The following is a 17,861-nucleotide window of genomic DNA, read 5'->3' as shown; positions in this document are numbered from 1 at the left end:
ACAGGTGCTCCTAAGCACATTAAAGTTTGAGACATACCGTCATAGAGGATGTAATGTCCGACTCAGTTTGGAAGATGAATTATGTTTTTTTCTAGCAAGCAAGTGGGCAGAAGTAAGAGAGATAGTTAACAGGTAGAATGATAAAGGAAATAGAGTGTATGAGGGAGCTATTATCAGCTTATCCTTGCTGGAGTGGAAGTTGTGGGGATGGCCACGAGGTGTTGGCAAGGGTGAGGATGATTAAGGGGGGAGGCAAATTGAAACTGAATCTGTAAATCTAGATAAGGACCATATTTGAAAAGACAAGAAATGTTGGAACTCTACCTATAGATAGAAAAGATGTCAGTGTGCAAAGAGAGAAGGTCAAATTTCTGTTTAAAAATATATTCTGGCAGCAACACAGTGAGTGTATTTGAGAGAGGTAAAGCCGATAGAAGAGAAGCCAATATGAAGATGAATTTTGCCGTGTTCCAAGAACCAGATTATTGTTCATACCCATTCGCTGTCATCTGCTGTGTGGGTGACATGGAGAAATTGTAATTCGGAGTTCTTCAGTCACAGTTGGACAGCAATGAATAGCTTAGCTATTCCCCTGCCTCTTAAAGTCCCAGCGAAAAACAGGCTGGCTTATGTTTTTGGTGTGTTGAGCTCCCCTGTTGACCAAATGCCCATGTCCACTGCAGGAGCCAGTTCACACACCAGAGGACCACTGGGCACAAGTGAAAAAGCCTGCAACTTCTACTCAGACCTTTGTGGGACTCACCTTTGGGCTTGACTCCCACCGGGAAATGACCCAGATAGCAAACTCCTAAAGCGACTGGATGAACAGCTCTGCTTCTCAGCGTATTTATCCTGTAGACCCTATTCTCCCTGGAATCTCCCAACACAAAAGTTCACTGCCTTGAGGAAGAGGCAGGAACGTAACCCATTCAGCAAGATGGACTGTGTGTATTTGTGTGTGTGTCTTCAATGACTGTGAGATTCTCTTCAAGTCATGACGTGTAGTAGGCTTATGGGATCACAGAATCACACAGTGACTATTAGAAGGAGTTTTAGAGATCATTTACTTACTTTATAAATAATAGTTCCCATTCACCTGACATTGCTTGGCACTGTGTCAGGTGTATAAGATGAATATGATATCTTATCGGTTAGAGACCAAACACTTCACACTCAAATTAAGATAATTCAAGGAGGACTTATTTACAGAAGGATTATGTAGAACAGTGTGGGTCAGGTTTAGGAGAACCACAGAGGAAAATAACAGCCAAGGAGCAGTTATCACCTTAAGGCCTGAAGAGACAGGAGGGAGAGAAGTCACTTGAATGTGACAGCAGAGAGTCACCTGGAGAAGGTCACCTTGAGAGGAGAGGACCTTTAGTAAGGAAGCCCGAGGCAACATCACAAGGAGAAAGCAGGGGAATAAATACAATGGCCCTACTCTCCTCCCTTACCCCATCCACTGCTGGGGTTACTTGTTGGCCAAACCCAACTGAAAGCCAGAGGATGAGGAAACTGTAGCAGGGCCATCCATTGAGCTAAGTCCCCAGGGTAAAGAGCAGGGTGCAAAGAGTGGAGTGGATTTGGAGAAGGAGAAGATATCTAGTATGGACACCAGCCTTCCTATAAGAAGCCCTTCGGCTACTAAAAAAGTCCAACACGTAAACAAACACAGTTGATGTTTATTATTTGCAGATTCTATACTTGCAAATTTGCCTACTCACTGAAATTTATTTGTAACTCCCAAACCAGTCCTTCCATAGCCATCCATGGCATGCCCATGCCAGAGCAGTGAAAAATGTGAGTTGCCCTCTGTGCATATTCCCAGCCCAGGTCAAACAAGGTAGTGCTCTGCCTTCTCATTTCAGCTCTCACACAGTAAACAAGTATCCTTTTCAAGGCTTAGTGCCATGTTTGCACTTGTGTACTTTTTGTTGGTAATTTTGCTGGTTAAAATGGCCCTTGAGCAAAGAGCTGAAATGTTTGTAGTGTTCCTAGAGCAAGAAGGCTGTGACATCCCTTTCAAAGAAAATACGTGTGTTGGATAAGTTTCATTCAGTCATGAGTTTTAATGCTGTTGACTGTGACTTTAACGTTAATGAATCCACAAAGTATATTAAATAAGGTGCTTTCTAACAAGCATGCATAACATGAGGTTATGTATAGATCAGTTGATGAAAATATTGTGACCAGAAGCTCACAAGAACCTAACCCCATTATTCCCCTAGGAGCCACGGTTCAGTATTCATTCATTCGGTGCCCACGGCAACTTTATGAAACGTAAGTACCAAATAATGAGAATCAACTCTGATTGCAAAGGGTTGTTGTGGGCTAACCAATGGAGCAATGGTCACAATACAGTGAAAACCCCTCAGGGATCAAGGAGGGCTTCACAGAGGAGGTGATATTTGAGCTGTCTTGAAGGGTAAATAGGAGATCCTAAGGGAGAGGATCTGGAAGAACATTTCAGGAAGAAAAGCCCGAATAAAACAAAAAAATATATCTTATTCCACCTTCTTCCCTTGCATTACTTTTAAATTAGGACTGGGAACCTTGAGGACAAGGTTAGTAGGTGCTTGCCACGGTCACAGGAGAATCAGTTGAAAAGGTTGAGTGGACTGTGAGTTTCTCACCATCCAGGATCACCTCTACCCATACTACCTACATGCATCTACAGCTATGAAGACGTTTCTGGCCCCTTTCCATTTTCTCAGATTGATTTTGAGGACAAGTGTCTGTAAGCTGAGACAAACTATGCAAACATTCATTTGTGTTTCTCTTTTGTATATTTCACAGCAGTTTCCCATCTCAGATAATGTTTGCTCTCTCAGCAGCTTTGGGATCGAAGCAGGAGTACAAGGGTCTCACCAGACAGAAAAGGAAAGTGATACCCAGAGAGCATGCCTGAGGTTGTAGACTCACTTAACAAAGATGAGGTTAGAACACAGATCTTATTCCGAGTCCTACATTCTTCCTAGAGATCACACCAAAATTCAAACCACATTAATAACCATAATAATAATAATATAAGCTTCCATTCTTGACCACTTATGATGACTATGCTTAGCATGTTACATTTATTATTTCACTTAATCTTCTAAGAACCCAAGGGATAGGTACAATGACGACTGTTTCAATTTTACAGATGATAACAAGGCTTAGTAAATTAGGGAAGCCATTCACGGTCACACAATTAGTGAGTGACAGAATGGGGGCTTGAAGCCAGACCTGTCTGTCCCCAAATTCCATGTGCCCAACCATTCTGTGGGGCTGATTATAGGGCCACCTATGCTAACTTCTGAGAACACAGCAGCACTGAGCCCATTGTGCCTTTGGCTATACTGCTGCATTTCAAATCCTGTTCAGAATATGCTCAGCCCCTCCTTATCAGCTCTTATCTAAAATTATTATAAACAGAATTTGTGTAAGTAAAGATGAAATGTTCTTTGCTATGAAGTTATGTGTGAAAGATCTGACCTTCAAGGGAACCAGTTCCATAGAAGTTGTGAGAAATGAGCAAAGTAAGAGAAAGACAGCATGATGAGGGGACATGTGTTTCCAAATGGACCAAGATGGAGTCACAATCTTTCAGCAACAAAACAGTCCTCAATATTTCATTTATAAAGTAACAGGACTACTTCCTAGGATTTCATGAGGATGAAATTAGCCCATTCATATATAGTACTTAGCACAGAGGCTGGCCCCAAATAAACATTTAACAAATGTTAGTTCAAAACATATCTTTAAAATATAAGATAACAGAGAGGGAAGCAAACCATAAGAGATTCTGAAATATAGAGAACAAACTGAGGGTTGCTGGAGGGGTGTTGGGTGGGGGGACAGGCTAGATGGGCGATGGGCATTAAGGAGGACACTTGTTGGGATGAGCACTGGGTATTATATGTAAGTGATAGATCACTAAATTCTACTCCTGAAATAATTATTACATTATATGTTAACTAACTTGGATTTAAATTTTAAAAATATTAAAAAATAAGCATAAAACATCTATTTTAACAAACTATTCCAGATTCAAAGAAGGAAATAGGCAACCCAGTGTCCTGTGGAAAGACCTGAGTCTGGGTCCAGCTGACCTTGGGCAACCCTTCCCCTTTCTGGGCCCCAGTTCTTTCATCTGTAAAATGAGGCAATTTTGAGCAAGTGCTCAGGTTTTATCTAATGGACAACGTAAATTGCGTAATTGACCATTAAGTTTTTCTTTTCCTGCTAACTACCCAAATGTTAACTACAAGCACCAAGTGGGTGAGCCTACTCTGTGTAGCAGTCCCATGGCAGTTAAAGACTTTTTTTTTTTTTGTATTATTCAGTTTCTCTCCACCTCATATTCCTTTCCTACATAAAATAGTATTTCTGTTTTCTGTCTCCAGAACCAATTCTTATGCCCATTCCAAATACCCCACTATTGGTTTCTGTGAAGCAATTTTAAATGGACACCTAGATGTCCTAAGTGACCTGAGACTTTTCTAAAAACAAGGCAAGGTTGCCACACATGGAACCACATTGTGTGGGCCCCAGCTTGCAGGTGGCAATGCAATTCTCATCTGATAGCTTCAACCCACTCATGGCTGATGGTGCAGCCAGGATTGAACGTGAGGCATATCTGAAGGTAGTAGACAGAAGGCTACGCGTGTCACTGGCAACATATGAGCTATGAGTTCACTTTTGATTATTCATTCAACTCATTTTTATTGAACTCCTATTAAGGACGAATCTCTGAGAATGTGATGAGAGGCAAGAAAGACACATCCCTTCTCTTAGATTTTATGCTCTAATAATGCTATGCAGGCAACAACGTCAGCAATCACAACACAGCACGACGAGGGGTGTGATAGAGAAGCCCAGGGGGCTCTGGGAGCATAGATGACTAACCCTAGCCTAACCCAGACACGGAAGGAGCTAGAAGAAACAGACAGGTAAGTGGACACCAGAGGGATGCACAGAAGTTAGGCAGCAAACTAGGGGAAAGTGCGGAAGCGGGAGGGAAAGGAGGGTAGATCATTCTAAGCAAAAAGCCCAGCTTGCACAAAGGCCAAACTCAAGCGAGAATACAGCAGATTAGGGAAACTAAAAGATTGCTTTTGGCTACAACCAAAGAGAGCTTGCTCACAGCAGAGGAGACTGGAGAGGCAGACGCCAGATGGAACACCCTTTGTGGGCCTTGCTAAGGAGTTTGGGCTCCATGCTGAGGACAATGAGAAGCTAGTGAGGTGCTGTAAGCATGGCAGGGGCATGTCCTTTGTTTTAACTCATGTGATTTTCTACATGTAGAAGGCTCTTGGAATGAATCCACCTTACCTCACCGTCTGGAGGGGGAAACAAGTGCAGTGACTTGTCTAGGATGATTTACTTGCAAAGCTGGGACCAAAATACAAGCCTCTGGATTGCCAACGCAATGCTTTCAACAAGACCGTATTGCTTCCCCTTATAAGCAAATGAAATTCAGGGGGTCAGGGAATTATTTTTGCCTAGGATCCAACCAAATATATATCTAATAGTCTTTTTGTTTCTTTTAAACAACTTGATCTTAGAAGGTGAAAAGACAAGGAAGGAACAACAGGGAGAAATACATCTTCCAGAAATCTACGACATCCAACAAAACATGCCCTTTAGAGTGAAAATTCAATCTCTCTTGTTGTTTTTTTAATTCTTTTTTTTTAAATGTTTATTTATTTTTGAGAGAGAGAGAGAGAGAGAGAGAGAGAGAGAGAGAACGAGCAGGGGAGAGGCAGAAAAAGAGGGAGACAGAATCCGAAGCAGGCTCCAGGCTCTGAGCTGTCAGCACAGAGTCTGATGCGGGGCTCGAACTCCCCAACCACGAGATCATGCCCTGAGCCAAAGTCAGTCAGCCACTTAACCTACTGAGCCACCCAGGTGCTCCCAATTTCTCTTGTTAAGTATTTGTAATCACTGACACTCAAAATCCTAAGGATCACAGTGGAAAATGAAAAATTACAGAAAAAAGAAGGGAAGAAAGAAAGAAAGAAAGAAAGAGAGAGAGAGAGAGAGAGAGAGAGAGAGAAAGAAAGAAAGAAAGAAAGAAAGAAAGAAAGAAAGAAAGAAAGAAAGAAAGAAAGAAAGAAAGAAAGAAAGAAAGAAACTTTGGTGTTTAAAGCCATCCTCCACAAACACCTCCACAAGCTTTCTCACAGGGACAGAAATGTATGTGTGTACATATATAAGTCATCCTTTCTGAAATAGCAATTTAAATTCGAATGAGTGATGTAACATCAAACCATAAAGGATCATGAATTCTGAGTGCTTGGGAAATAAGAAATGGTGTGAGATCAGTGAGGGTGTAGATTCCCAAGTTCTTTGCCAGAGACTCTGTGGCTCCTCTATAAATAGCCCCTAATAGGAATAGCTGAGTAATTAAGTATACATAGACAAACTTTTGAGAAAGCTTCCCTTGTAACAGTACTTTATCCTTTACATTTTAAAATGTTTCAAATGCTTTCAAGTGTTTACCTTGTGAGGTAGGAAGGGCAATTATTATCCCTCACATTATAGATATGGTGGCTTCTCAAGAACAGAGTGTTGAAGTGACTTGAGTAGGGGGTCTCAAGGTTGGATCTGAAGCCCCACCAGACTGCTGCTTGGGTGAGGACCGTTTCTTTGGGCAGCCCTAAATGGCAGATAAGCCTTGAAGAGAAAGGTGCCTGTCCTCTCAGGTCCTTCCTGGCAAAGCCAGGTGACTTCCTGTCACCACGTATTTTCCTTTTTGTCCATTAGGCAATTCTTCCTCAATGAAGTTGAGGCAGGTCCCTGCTTAAGAGATGGCAGCTTCAGGGATTGGCTCCAAGCGACTGAGAAGATACTCCTGAGCAGAGGAGCACCGGTGACCAGACTCAACTGGTGGAAGTTCCCTCTCCCCAAACCCCTGGTTTATCTTCCATCACTTTGCCCTGTTTCTTTCCTTCACAGAACTTCTTCTAGCTGTAACTGGACGTTAGCTAGGTTAATTTATGCCCTATCTATCCAGGTAGATAACAAGCTCCAAAAGGGTAGTACACCAGTGCGTACTCAGCTCCTGGCACGAGGCTCGGAACAAAATAGGTGCTCAATAAATATTAGGTAGATAAATGAGCACTTGGAAATAACGTGAGATCGATGAGATCGCAATGGAGCCCGAAGCTTCCGTCCTCCCACTGCTGCAGGTGTGGCTCTCCGGCACGCGGGATCTGGGGGCAAGTCCTCCCTTCCTTCTCCATCCTGAGGGCAGGGCAGCTGGCTGTCCTGGGGCCGGCGCCGGGGTGCAGGTCTGGGATGCGCCCGCCGCGTTGAGGGGCGCACCGAGCGCCCCTCGCCGCAGCCATTTCCTGCTCTTTGTGTGACAGCGGCGGCGGCGAAGGGGCTGGCACCCCGGGCGGGGGAGGAGCCGCGACGGGCGCGGGGGCGGGGCCGAGGGCGGGGCCGAGCGCGGCGGCCCTCCAGCGGAGCTAAGCGGGGCAGAGCATCCTGCGCCCCGGCGCGGGGCCCCGCGGTAGCCTTGGGCCGCTCCCCCGAACCTGCCGCAGACCCAGGTAAGCAGCGTTCGCAGGCCTTGGGGCCGGCGTGGTGACCGGGATGCTGCGGGGGGACGTCGATACGGCCGTGAGGATGCGCGAGGCGCCGGCGCCCCTTCTCCCCGCCCGAGGGGGGCGCTCGGCCCGGCGCCCCGGCTAGCGCGGCCTGGGGGCCTCCGAAGCCCCTGCACGCCGGGTTCCAGGCCCCGCGCGGCCCCCTTCCCCCTCCGGCCCACCCTGGGCCTCGTTGCGCGGATCCCCCTGCGGGAAAGCGCCGGCACACAACGCAGCTCGGGCGCGGCGGCGGCAGCAGCAGGTGCGCGGCCTGGGCCGGAGCCGCGGGCGGGTGAAGGAGCGGCGCTAACCCCGAGAACCGGAGACACCTGCAGCGGCGACATCCCCGAGCCCAGGTATTGCAGAGCGCCGGCAGCCGCCTCTGCCGCCTCGGCCACCATCACCTCCTCCGGGGCAAGCGAGAGCCGCGTGGGCCCGCCTGGCAGCCGCCTGGGGCACCCGACGCCCTGCAGTGAACGTGAGATGGGTGGGGCGAGGGGCGAAGCGCCAGTGTTTGAAGGTGGGGGTTTTAACGAGGGAGGAGGCAAGTCTGACCCGCTTTGAAGCCTTCTGGCCTACACTAGCATCACTCTCCCTACTGGCTGCCAGGCAGCGGGGGAGGACAGGGGGGAAGGGGGATGAGTGGGCTGACTCCTGGGGAGGAGGTTGGATTTTCTTGAGCTCCGAAGAATTGGGAAGAGTGCCCACCTGTCTGTTGTGGTTTCTGCTTTTCAGGACACCCTCCCCCTCGATGGATGGGTGAAAAGGAAGAGAAGGGGTTGCTCTCTGTTTAGGGGTGGGGGTGGGGGCAGGAAACGTGATCGGACAGGAGTGTGGTGTGGTTCTCTGTACTAAGGAGAACCTGGCAGGAAAGGACGCTGGGACTGCCCAGGCCCTCCCCAGCTCAGGGAATCTGACTTTGACCTCTGGTTGCCTAGTTTCTCCAGCACGGCGATGGAGCATTGTGGGCTGATGGGCCATGGGCTTCTCTTCCAGCCAGGACAAGAAGGTAGCAAGGATCTTTTCCTGCTAGCTCTCAGGTGCCTTCCTGGCATGGGCGAGGAGACTGGGGCATGAGGGGCAACTCAGGAGAGTGCTGGCTCTCATACTCTTGTTTTCTACCTCGTACCTGTGTCCCCTTTAGGGCAGTGGGTCTCACCTTACTTATTCTTGGACACGGGCCCTGTTGGAAGCAGTGCTGGTAACCCTGGAGATCACAGATATTGGGAGGCAAAATTCTAGGTCCATATCCCTGGGCAGGATTGCGAAGGCCTTGAAGGTGGTTTTCTGCACAGTTAGGCACCTCCTCTGTGACTCTCCCTGAGGCCTCCCACCTCCACCTCCGTGCAGTGCTCTGTGCTTCCCCCATTCTCCTATGTCAAAAATTATTTTCAAGATAGGAGCCAGTGAACATGTTTATCCTTAAGAGCTAAATACAAAAGAACTTCCCATTCAGTGCAGAGCAGGTCCTTTAGAAGTCATTTGACTGGAAAGGAAACGGGCCGAAAGGCATTTTAATGGAAAACAAATCTTTAAGTCAACATATTTGATATCACTAAAGGTGGCATTTCAGGCACTGAGCTGGAAGTGGGAACAGGGAACTAGGTAGCAGTTTTGGGGAACAGCTCACTGAAATGACAGCGTCTACCAGTTGTCAGCTCTGTTTGCTTCAAGAGCAGAAATAATGGAATTGTGTGTGTGTGTGTGTGTGTGTGTGTGTGTGTGTGTGTGTGTAACTGGTCAGGGGTTGGTTACTGTCACTGGAAGGTATTTGTTGAGCACTCAGTATCCACTTGGGGGAGGTGAAACTTTCCTACAGAGAGTTACTCATTGCCCCTGGATGCCATCTGCCCGGGCAGTTAGTAGGCCATAAGAAGAGCGTGTTGTTGCTTACAAAGCCAGTGCTTCTGCCTGTTTCTGTATGCTGAGCCTCTGACTGGGGGCATTAGCTCTCTGCTCACTAAGCTTCTTTATTATATTTCCTGGCCAGTTCTGACCAGTTCTGTAGCCATCCAAGCCTGCCTTGTTCAGTCCCTGCTGAAGGAAAAACTTGCTTTAGGCATTAGGCCAAGAATGGGGTATCCAATCCAGTAGGGTCGGTGAGTTTTTCTCAAATCAAATCAGAGGCTGGCCCAGAGAAGGAAGTAAACATGAATTTAAAATCTGGAAGAGGGCCCCAGGAGAACACTACCTGTCCCCTCTGATAAATTGTTCCCTGTTGGGCGTTCAGTGGGCCTCCGCTGCTGTCATTGACCAGCAAGCTGAATTAGGTGATGAATAGGCAACAAGCTAATTAGCATTAGAAACGACACTCCTGGAAAACAGTACAGGGCTCCGGTCCCCACATTTGAGGATTGGCCTGTACTCTCAAAGAGGTTTCTTTTGGCCGCTGTTGGCCCCAGGGTTCTACCAAGAGCTTCACAAAATGGGCTTTTGTAGCCTCCGTGTGGCCACCATAACAATGAGTCTATTTCTTTAGTGGCAAGTATTAATTATTATTCACTTGTAGTTGACGAAACCAGACATCAGTCACCTCATTGGAGTCTTTGTAAAAGGCCTTTGGTCTTGTCATTTGGGGGAGCAAAACCATGTCTAGGGTCTAAAGGATGGACCCTGCTGTGGTAGCAGAAGTGGGGGAGGACGGTGGGGCATGCCTCCGGGCAGTGACTAGGGGGGCCAGCGTTGGTGGGGAAGGAGCTGGTTCTTCATGGGATGCTCTTATTAAGTGAGGGATGCATGAAAGTGCCAAGTACAGCAGCTGGCACACATAGTTAAGTGCTATTATATCTATGTATTTATTGTTTTAATGTATTAATTACATAATCATTAAGAATGTAGCTCATGTGTGTAGTCAACCCATGGCTACCCCCAGAACCTTCCTGGATTTTGCTCTTCCCAGGAGAGTTGGCTCTGTGACCAAGAAACCTAGCCCCAGGTTTACCTGCAAAAGGTAGCCCGTGTTAAGACAGGGCATCAGTAAGGCTTCAGGTAAGAAGTGCTCTTGAGTAGCTCACTGAAGGTAGGTATAACGAGTAGGCAGAAAGGGGAGGGAGTACACTGAGAAGAAACCTGGAGGTAATTCTCACATTTCAACACACAAATAGAGGCCAGGAAGGAACTTTCCCTCTGTGTGCATTTAGCATTTTGCAATCAACCAAAAATGTTAAGGGCATGCTTCACTTCCTGGGCAGACAGAGCAGTGCAGTGGTCTTAGGACACAGGATTTATCCTTGACTTGCTGTGTGCCTTTAAATTCACCACCACCTCTCCAACTTTAACAATTGGGCAAAGGAAAGCAGCTTGCCCAGCTCGTTACCTACCTGTTGCCACAGGAACCTGCAGATGAGATAATGTCTGTACATCCCAGTCTTAGAAGAAAAGGCCATGGAAACAGAGAAGAGAATGAGGTTTCTGAATGTGTGGCTCTTTTGGACGGCTGCCCTTCATTCCTAAAGGAACAATTTATTAATTATATATTGTGTGTCAATTTAAGAAGACAAATCTGTGGCCTCTCTGTAACATTGAGCCAAAGGGAAACTGAAAGGCACTTTGTGATTCACAGATTCTGTCAAGGCCCCTGGATGGCCTTGTCTGTACAAAGACACTTCAGATTTCAGTCAGTGGGTGTGGGACACCTCCCAGGATGCTGGGTTTGGATATTGGCTTCCTAGCCATGGCCATTATGCCAAGGGCTGTGTGTGATGTGCCTCAAAAGATGACCATTCAAGCCATACTTCTTGGGCCCTGGCAGCAGAGGAGGAAACCATTTGAGTGCAAATTCTTGAAGGAAATTGTTTTGAGAAGGCAGAGCTTGGGTTCAGGCAGAATTCCTTGCAGGGACCATTCTGGCTGAATGGCATTTTAATAGACATGCAGCAACTCAGAAATTAGTGCAAGGAGAGAGGAAAGTAAACATGACCTTCTGGAGAGATACCCAAGAAGGACCCAGTGATGACTTCATCAATAGGCCTTTTGATTGTGTGTTTTCATCATCATTAGGTCATCTTGAAGCAGTGGTTCTCCGACTTGAATCATTTCGTGGGACAGAGGGATGTTTAGTATGTCCATGTTGTATGGTCTCTGTCTTCTAAATAAGGCAGGAGACAAGGTCCTCTGCAGAAAGTAAAGGTGGTGGACTGGTTAGGAAAGTTCAGGAGACTTCCGGAGGTTTGGAACAGCTGCCTCTGTGGGTGGAATAAGAAATCAACTGGGGGATGAAAGAGAGGATTGTCTGACTTTACTGATGGCCCAGCTGAGACCGAAGAATCTGCAGGGCTGGCCCTCAATAACTCAACGTTAAGGGAAGGGATACCTGAGAAAGGTATTCAGTTTGTGATTTTATATTGTGATGCCTTAAGACTGCTTTTGACAAAGTATGAATGGTGAGAAGAGAAATCAGAACTAGGGGTGAGCCATCAACCTCCAAGTATGTTACACCTTTGTGGGAAAGAGAAATAAAGACCTGCCTCTTACGAGTTGAGGTGGAAGCTGTGACAGGATTTTCTTTAAAAGTCTCCTCAAATTCTTATGGTAATAAGGCTGACTTATGTGGTGCCTTGGATCAGAATGTTTTCAATGAAAAAAAAATTTTTTTACCAGATAACGTGCATTTGGGCCATTGGTTTGTGCCTTCAACAAGTTGTTCATGAAATGCTAATTAGGCAAATAATGCCTAGCATGTGCCCACATCTGTGCTAGGGCTACGGATCAAGCTAAAAAAAGATGATTATTCCTGTCATTTCTGGTGATCCAAAGAATTAGTGAAATATAAAGCAATTTATAATGCAGAAGGAAACTGTGGACTCTTAGACTGTGAGCACTGTCAGAATCCAGAGAAATGAAGGTTTGGTGGAGTTTCGCTGGTCAGACCTTCGTGGAGGAGGCCTATCTTGACTTGGGCCTTGCCAGTGGTCAAGGGTGGGTGGGATTCGAGAAGAGAAGAGGACAGTCTGCTGGGAAGTGCAGAGAGTTGGAGCAAAGGCAAGAATGTCCATGGGCAGGGTAATGGCACCCCATACATCCTGGCCAGAGTGGGTTTGCTTGTTAAGGAACGGTGGTCTTCAAGGAAGCGCTTTGCACGGCGTGTCCATCTGCTGTCAGTGTCGTTTTCTTTCAAGTTGGAAGGGCCCTGAGAGAGTCCAGTGATTCTTAACTGCTTGTTTTTGGTTTTGCTCTTTTTTTTTTAGTACATATTATGGAAAATATTGACGTGCTCAACACACCACACCCACAGCCAGTCCCCTCCCCACTCTACCCCTGTTTTCTCCCTCTCAGGGGAGAAGATGTATAGGCAAGCAGTGATAGCATGGGAGCGCTTGGAACCTTCCCAAACACATAATAAAAATACCTTGTTTGCAAACCTCACTACTTACGCCATTACTGGTAAAAGTTGCCCACAAGAACCTTCACAACCATGTGACATCATGGTTGAGAACCACTGCCTGGCCAGCCTCCATATTTTATAGACTGGGAAATGGCCTTTTTAGAGTGAGTGGAAATGTGACTCCAGGGCCTAAGTGAGCCTTCAGACCCAGCCACATTCGAGTTGTAACGTCACATTGATGGTCTGCGTGCTCTGATCTGGTGGCTGAACCTGAAGTCTCGCTCTTTGTTTCCACAGCAGATGCGGTGTGGCTGGCTTCTCTTTCTCAGTTTTAGCAGGTGCTTCTGAGAGCTGGCTCCTGTCCCCGGATATAGGTCACATTGGTGCCCCTCACATGGTGACTTGTCACAGGCTGCAGTGGGAACAAATCCGGAAGTCGCCCTTGGTGTCAGGACTCCCCCACACCCCACAAGAGGATGGGATCTGCCTGGTTGGGTTATCAACAGAAAGGTCCCCTCAACCCTGACAACACAGGAAGCAGCTGAGTAAAACGGCAGGCGGGCACCGTGGCCAGGTTTCTAACCCTGCCAGGATCTTTTTCTTTGCTGTAAACAAAGAGGAGGGTAGGCCTTCTCCGGAGGCCCAGGTCATGGACTTCTGTGCTCTGACCTCACGTCCCTTGTGTGGAGAGAAGCTGCTGGTCTGGGGCCTCTCATCCCAGAAGACCCACAGTGAGGGACTTGGGTAGGGAAGACTGCCTGAAGACGGTGCTGGGGACGGGTCAGATGTTGGAAATCCTAGGAAGGAGGCCTTGGGTTGTTTTTTTTTTTTTAATAATTTTTTTAATGTTTATTTATTTTTGAGAGAGGGAGAGAGAGAGAGTGTGAGCAGGGGAGGGACAGAGAGAAAAGGAGACACAGAATCTGCTGCAGGCTCCAGGCTCCGAGCTGTCAGCACAGAGCCCAACACGGGCTCCAACCCACGAACTGTGAGATCATGACCTGAGCCAAAGTCAGATGCTTAACTGACTGAGCCACCCAGGTGCCCCTGGCTTGTTGTTTCTTAAAGTAAGTTTAAAAATTTCGATCAAAGCAGTACATGCTTTAAAAAAGATCAAATAGTATTGAAAGACTCGTAATGAAAACAACCATCCAGTGCCCACCTCCCCATAGAAGCTGTCACCTCTAACTGACTTTTTCTTCCAGCACTTGCCTCCAGATCTCTAAACGATATGCTTACACTGCTGTTTCTTGATTTATCTGTTCTATGCATTATCTATTTACTTCCTGCTGTGATGGATGAAGATTTCACTTTCTTGCACCATCCACCTCCCTCCCCTGCCCCCATCTCCCAATATAGTGACAGCTCTGCTTTAACCTATGTTTAATTTTTTTTTTTTAAGTTTAATGTTTTAGAGAGAAGGAGAGCAAGCAAGCAGGGGGTGGGGAGGAACAGAGAGAGAGAAAGAGAGAGAGAGAGAGAGAGAGAGAGAGAGAGAGAGAGAGAATCTTAAGCAGGCTCCACACTCAGCGCAAAGCCCTATGCAGGGCTTGATCCCACAACCCTGGGATCATGACCTGAGCCAAAATCAAAAGTTGGACACTCAACCAGCTGAGCCACCCAGGCTCCCCTAACGTAAGTCATGTTTAAAGCATCTACATCATTATTTTTAAATGTTTACTTATTTATTTTGAGAGAGCACAAGCGGAGAAGGGGCAGAGAGAGAATCTCAAGCAGGATCCCCTGTCAGCACAGAACCCAACCCAGGGCTTGATCTCACAAACCCTGTGCTGAAATCAAGAGTCAGAAACTTAACCAGCTGAAACACCCAGGTGCCTCAAAAGCATCTATGCTATTAAAATCTGTAAATGTGAAATGTGTGTAAATCACAAGAGAGCTAAGTAATGTCCTTTCATTTATCTCCTTTCTTATATGGCTTTTTTGTTTTATTGCAAAATTAGAATTTTCTCCCTTCCTTCCTTCCTATTTAATATTCCTCCTTTTAAAAAAAAAATTTAACAGCTCTATCGTATCTGTTACTGTATTAGATCCTCTTGTCTGCCCAGGAAGTTACAGAGTTAGCCCCAGCTCTGTCCCTAACTAGCCAAGTGACCTTGTATAGGTCCATCTCGTCTCTCAGCCTCAGTGTCCTCAGGGAGGAGAACTACAAACCTGGCTTGTTCTCATTCTAAACCTCAAAGCCCATCCCCCCAGCTCAGAGGTGGTTCCTGTCTGAGCAGTCTCTCCTCCGGGGTGTGGCAGCCAGGACCTGACAGATATCTGGCAGTGTGACAGAAACAGGGTTGGGGTGGAAGGCTTGGGAGCAGGTGCTGGTTTGGGTGGTCCAGCTCATCCTGCAGTCTAGGGGCTGCTCCGTGGGGTACTGTGGGTGTGTCCATTGCTTTCTGTTTCTCTCCCACCTCTTCTGATGATTTCTATTCAACACAGTCTCTGCTTGTCAGGCGCACCATAGTTCCCAGACTCCCCAAGCTCCTACCCCTCCTCCCTCTCTCTTTGTACCACTGCTGCTTATGTTACAGCCAATGTTTCCCCAAGCACTCATGCAAATACTAACACTTTTTTTGTAACGGCTTGAATTATTCACATGTTCTGCAATTCACCCATGTGAAACATACAGTTCAGTAATTTTTAGTATATTCACAGAGTTATGCAACCATCATCCTGATCAATTTTATAACATTTTCATCACCCCGGAAAGAAGAGACCTCATGGCCATCAGCAGCACCACCTACTTCCTCCAGTCTCCACCCTAAGCCCAGGCAGCCGCTAATTACTTAGTGTCTCTCTTGATTTGCCTACCCTGGACATTTCCTTAAAAAGCGTATTATGCTTCTTTCACTTAGCAGATTTTCAAAGTCCATCCATGTTGTAGCCCATGCCTTTAGACCCCATTCCTTTTTGCAGCTGAATAATATTCCATAGTGTGGATATACCATATTTTATTTATCCACTCATCGGTTGATGGACATCTGAGTTTTTTCCACTTTGGGGCTGCTACAAATAATGGTGCAGTGAACATTCATATACAGGTTTTTGTGTGGATGTATGTTTTCAATTCTCAGGATTATACCTAGGCATGGGATTGCTTAATCTTATGGTAACTCTATATTTATAACTTGTAGGGACTGCCAGACTATTTCCCAAAGTTACTGCACTATTTTATATTCCTAGCAGCAAAATAGGGGGGTTCCAATTTCACATCCTCAGCAATATTTGTTATTATCTGTCTTCTTGGTTGTAGCTATTCCAGTGGATGTGAAGTGATAATTCACTGTGATTATGATTTGAATTTCCTCAATGGCTAAAGATATTAATAAATTTATATGTGCTTTTTGTCCATTTGTATATCTTCTTTGGAGTCTATCCTTTGCCCATTTGGGTTGCTTTTCTATTATTGAATTTTAAGAGTTCTTTATATCCTCTACACATATAACAGGTGTATGACTTCCAGATAGTCTCTCCCATCCTGTGGGTTGTCTTTTGCTTTCTTGATGCTGTTTTTTGAAGTAACAAAAGTTTTACATTTAATTTTGATAGTGTCTATTAATAGCTAATAAAATCAAATATATGTTTATCTATTTTTTCTTTCACTGCTTGTCCTTTTGATGTTATTATGTATTCCAAAGTCACAAAGATTTACTCTTGTGTTTTCTTCTAAGAGTTTTATTGTTGTAGCTGTTGCATTTAGGTCTTTGGTCCATTTTGAGTTAATTTGTTGTTTGGTATGAGGTCGAAGTCTACCTTCATTCTTTTGCATGTGGATACCCAGTTGTCCAGCACCATTTGTTGAAAAGTGTATCCTTTCCCCCTTGAATTGTCTTGGTACCCTTATCAAAAATCAATTGACCGGGGCGCCTGGGTGGCTCAGTCGGTTAAGCGTCCAACTTCGGCTCAGGTCATGATCTCACGGTCATGAGTTCGAGTCCCGCGTCGGGCTCTGTGCTGACAGCTCAGAGCCTGGAGCCCGTTTCAGATTCTGTGTCTCCCTCTCTCTCTGCCCCTCCCCTGTTCATGCTGTGTCTCTCTCTGTCTCAAAAATGAATAAACGTTAAAAAAAATTTTTTTAACAATCAATTGACCATAAATGTGAATTTATTTTTAGATTTTCAATTCTGTTCCATATCTTGATACCACTACCATACTGTTTTAATTATTACTGTAGCTTTGTAGTAAGTTTTGAAATTGGGAAATGTGTGTCCCTGGTTTTGTTCTTTTTTAGGGATGTTTTGAATTTCTGTATGAATTTTAGAATCAGCTTGTCAGTTTCTTCCCAGACACCAGCTGGGATTTTGATCGGGATTACATTAGATCTGTATCAATTCAGGGAAGATTGCCATCTTAACAATATTAAGTCTTTCAATCTGTGAAGATGGGAGAGCTTTCCATTTATTTGGGTCTTTAATTTTTGTGACAATGTTTTACAGTTTTCAGAGTATACATTTTACACTTCTATTTTGCTAAAGTTATTCCTAAATATTATATTATTTTTGATGCTGTTGTAAATAGAATTATTTTTTATTTCATTTTTTGATTGTACATTGCTAATGTATAGAGATATAATTGATGTTTGTGTGTTGATCCTGTATCTCGCAACCTTGCTGAACATGTTTATTCATTGTAATCGTTTTTTAGTGGATTTTGTACGTAGAATTTGCCAAATTACCCTGGCTAGGACCTCTAGTACAATGTTGAATAGAAATGGAGAGAGTAGACATCCTTGTCTTCTTCCTAATTTTCGGGGGGAAAGTATTCAGTCTTTTACCATTAAGTCTGATATTAGCCATGGGATTTTTTGGTAGCTGTCCGTTATCTCGTTGAGGAAGTTCCCTTCTGTTCCTAGTCTGTTGAATGTTTTTGTTGTGAAAGAGTATGAGATTTTTGTCAAATACTTTTTCTGCATGTACTGAGGTGATCCTGTGGGACTTGTCCTTTATTCCATG

The 17,861-nt window shown here is 45.4% G+C and overlaps 1 protein-coding gene across 2 annotated transcripts in view; it reads left to right on the top strand.

Moving 5' to 3' along the window:
• The first annotated feature begins 7,452 nt into the window (after positions 1-7,452).
• The window catches only part of CYFIP2 (cytoplasmic FMR1 interacting protein 2), a 127,652-nt gene continuing 117,243 nt past the window's right edge, over positions 7,453-17,861 (top strand). The window contains exon 1 of one of the 2 annotated variants that reach the window (XM_030328478.1): positions 7,453-7,541. The gene's annotated coding sequence lies outside the window, so the exon portion shown is untranslated. The remainder of the gene's footprint in view (positions 7,542-17,861) is intronic. The other variant, XM_030328480.1, reaches the window with a different exon arrangement.

The sequence above is a fragment of the Lynx canadensis genome, chromosome A1 (assembly GCF_007474595.2).
Source record: "Lynx canadensis isolate LIC74 chromosome A1, mLynCan4.pri.v2, whole genome shotgun sequence".
Classification (NCBI taxonomy): Eukaryota; Metazoa; Chordata; class Mammalia; order Carnivora; family Felidae; genus Lynx; species Lynx canadensis.
This window is presented reverse-complemented; position numbering and strand designations above follow the sequence as displayed.